General features: G+C 45.4%; 1 pseudogene; it reads right to left on the minus strand.

The window, feature by feature from the left end:
• Positions 1-2,074: 2,074 nt before the first annotated feature.
• LOC105729338 (alpha-enolase-like) lies at positions 2,075-3,602 on the minus strand (annotated as a pseudogene).
• Positions 3,603-3,967: the final 365 nt, after the last annotated feature.

The raw sequence follows: 3,967 nt of genomic DNA on the forward strand, positions 1-3,967 counted from the left end.
TCAAGTGATCCTCCCACCTCAGTCTCCCAAGTAGCTGGGACTACAGGCGTGTGCCACCATGCTTGACTAATTTTTAAAATTTTTTGTAGAGATGATGTCTCACTATATTGCCTAGGCTGGTCTCAAACTCCTGCGCTCAAGTGATCCTCCTGCTTCAGCTTCCCAAAGTGCTGGGTTTACAGGTATGGGCCACTATGCCTGGCCCTGAGATCTGTTGTGACTGGTGCCTCTACTCTGACTGGTCAGGACCCTTGTCTAGTTTTTACATATTTTTAAAATGTCATCCTTGAAAACATTATTAAAATAAAGAACAAGACGAAGTAGGTAGCTTTAACCATTTTGTAAATAATAGCCAATTTATTAGATAAGGAAATGAAATAAGAGATATAAATATTAGGAAGAAATCATCATTACTTATAGATGATTTGACTTTCTATTATCTACTCAGAATTTTTCCATTTCTCTGTGGCCCCAGGGACTATCTCATCCTCATACTTGACCTCTGAGTTGTTGCTGGTGAAAATCTCAGTGCTGTGTATTTGTTTTTGGTTTTCTGGTCAGGGGAAGAGGAGGTGAGTGAAGCCAGTTTGCCTCTATGCTGCCATTTTGGAACTGGAAGTCCTCAATCTCCATTCTTGCTTGATAATTTCTAAGGACAAAATTCTAGGTTGGAATTTTGAAGGCATTTATCTTGCTTCTTGTCTTCTTGTTTCCAGTCCTGCTGTTGAGAAGTCCAAAGCTGTTGTGTTTCTTCATTCTTTGGATATAACCAAACTGTTTACTTTTTTCCCCTAGAAGTTAGTTGAATAATTTTTTTGTTCAGTTGTTCTGAAGTTTCACAGTGGGTGACTTGTTATGAATCTATCTTCATCTGTTTTCCTCAGCACTTGGTGGCTCCTTTTAATTTGAAAAATCAAGCTCTTAAATTCTGATTTTTCTTAAATTATTTTGATGATTTGATTTGTTCTACTTTTTCTGTTCCTTCTGTTTCGTTATCTTTTTTTTCCTATTTCTATCGCTATTTTGTTCTACTTTTAGTGATACTTCAACTTTACCTTCTCCTCTATTAAGAGTTGTTTGTTTCTATCATGCATTTAATTCCCAAGGACTCTTTTGTTCTTTGAGAATTCCTGTTCTTCAGCATTTTGTTCTTGTTTTGTAGATACTGTATATATTTTTTTAATAACTCTAAGGATATTAATGACATTTTGTTTTTCTTTCTAAAGTTTTATTTTCCCTGAATAGTCTTTAATTCCTCCTGATTGCTTTTTTCTTTCTTTCTTTTCTTTTCTTTTTTTTTTTTTTTTAAATAGAGATGAGGTCTTCTATGTTGCCTAGGCTGGTCTGGATCTCCTGGCCTCAGGTGATCCTCTTGCCTCGGCCTCCCAAAGTGCTGGGATTACAGGCATAAACCCACCGCACCCGGCCCAGATTGCTTCTTTCTGTTTGTATTTTCCTGTATCTTTTCACTTTAGAAGACTTCCTCAATGACTCATAAACCTTTTTTTTTTTTTTTTTTAGATGGAATCTCACTCTGTCGTCCAGACTGGAGTGCAGTGGCATGATTTCTGCTCACAGCAACCTCTGCCTCCTGGGTTCAAGGAATTCTCCTGCCTCAGTCTCCTGAGCTGCTGGGACTACAGGTATACACCATCACACCTAGCTAATTTTTGTATTTTTAGTAGAGACAAGGTTTCACCATGTTGGCCAGGCTGGTCTCGAACTCCTGACCTCAGGTAATCTGCCCACCTAGGCCTCTCAAAGTGCTGAGATTATAGGCATGAGCCACTGCGCCCAGCTGGTAATCCTTGATCACATAATCGTATGATTAAATCATGGCAACCTATGCCCATGACTAAGCATGAGAGAGTAAAAACTCAATGGAAGTGCAAAATATGGGGGCTTATTTTTTCTTTTTTTTTTTTTTTTCACATGGTTCACTGATACCTTTTATTTTGAGCACAAAACCACTGGGGATCTTGCCTGTGGTCACCCCGGAGATGACACTGGAGGTTCATATTGCTCCAGTCACTTGGTGGAAAGCGAGGTGGAAAAAACAACGATTTGGGCCGATTACATGACTGCAAAGCTAGGGCTGCCAAGAGGGCTCCAGGGAGCTTGGCTTCTGTAGAAGTTCTAAGCAAGCAGTGCGAACTCCACGGTGGTGGGCGAGGGGAGCTAACTAACAGGGGTCCCTGCAAGTGTTGGTCGGGGGGCCTGGAGCTACCCGAGCTGACACGAGAGGAGGAGTCTAATTAGCCAACAGGCAACTGAAGGGCTGGCCTGCCCACCGCTTACTTGGCCAGGAGGTTTCTGAAGTTCCTGCCAGCAAACTTAGCCTTGCTGCCCAGCTCCTCTTCAGTTCTGAGGAGCTGGTTTGTACTTGGCCAAGCGCTCAGATCAGCAAGGGGCACCAGTCTTGATCTGCCCAGTGCACAGCCCCACCACCAGGTCGGTGATGAAGGTATCTTCAGTCTCCCCAGAACAATGAGACACCATGACGCCCCAACCATTGGCCTGGGCCAACTTGCATGCCTGCAGGAACTTGGTCACAGAGCCAATCTGGTTCACTTTGAGCAGGAGGCAGTTGCAGGACTTCTCATTTGCAGCCCTGGCAATCCTCTTCAGGTTGGTCACTGTGAGATCATCCCCCACCACCTGGATTCCTGCACTGGCTGTGAATTTCTGCCATGCTCCCCAGTCATCCTGGTCAAAGGGATCTTCTATAGACACCACTGGATAGTCCTTGATGAAGGACTTGTACGGGTCAGCCAGCTGGTCAGGTGAGATGTACCTGCTGGGTCATCAGGAGACTTGAAGTCCAGGTCATACTTCCCAGACCTGTAGAACTCGGAGGCCACCACATCCATGCCGATGACCACCTTATCGGTGTAGCCAGCTTTCCCAATTGCAGTCTTCAGCAGCTCCAGGCCTCCTTTATTATCCAGGATGTTGGGAGCAAACCCGCCTTCATCGCCCACATTGGTGGCATCTTTCCCATATTTCTCCTTGATGACATTCTTCAGGTTGTGGTAAACCTACGCTCCAATGCGCATGGCTTCCCTGAAGTTTGCAGCACCCACTGGGAGGATCATGAACTCCTGCATGGCCAGCTTGTTGCCAGCATGGGAACCACCATTGATGACGTCGAATGCAGGCACTGGCAGGATGACTTCAGAGTTGCCAGCCAAGTCGGTGATGTGGTGGTACAGAGGGACCCCCTTCTCAACAGCACCACCTTTGCAGATGGCGAGGGACACCCCCAGAATGGCATTCGCACCAAACTTAGATTTATTTTCTGTTCCATCCATCTCGATCATCAGTTTGTCAATCTTCTCTTGTTCTGTGACATTCAGTTTCTTGCTAACCAGGGCAGGCACAATAGTTTTATTGATGTGCTCAACAGTCTTTGAGACACACTTCCCCGTATAGCGAGTCTTATCATTGTCCCGGAGCTCTAGGGCCTCATAGATACCAGTTGAAGCACCACTGGGCACAGCAGCTCTGAAGAGACCTTTTGCAGTGAAGAGATCAACCTCAACAGTGGGATTCCCATGAGAGTCAAAGATCTTCTCCCTGGCATGGATCTTGAGAATAGACATAGTGGATTTCTAACCGCCGGGTCGAAGCGGAGAATGCTGCAGACACGGAGATGAGCGTTAAGCCGGAAACATCTGCGTGCTCCGGGTCCTCACAGCTTCTGTCCGCGCCGCCCGCGCAGACTCGGGGCCTTATTTTTTCCAAAGAGATAGAGTGTTGCTGTGTTGCCCAACCTGGCCTCTAGGCCTCTAATTCTCAGGTTCAAGCAATCCTCCCACCTCAGCCTCTATAGTAGTTGAGACTACAGGCTTGTGCTATGGGGCATGGCTTGCATATGGGGCTTGTTGACTTTATAATTAATTATAGAGGGCCTGGAGTGGGCAAGTTCACCAGGAAGAAACTTCTGATCTCTTGCTAGGTGGACAAA

The sequence above is a fragment of the Aotus nancymaae genome, unplaced genomic scaffold (genome assembly GCF_030222135.1).
Source record: "Aotus nancymaae isolate 86718 unplaced genomic scaffold, 86718_ANA_hifiasm-v0.15.2.pri h1tg000033l, whole genome shotgun sequence".
NCBI classification, from domain to species: domain Eukaryota; kingdom Metazoa; phylum Chordata; class Mammalia; order Primates; family Aotidae; genus Aotus; species Aotus nancymaae.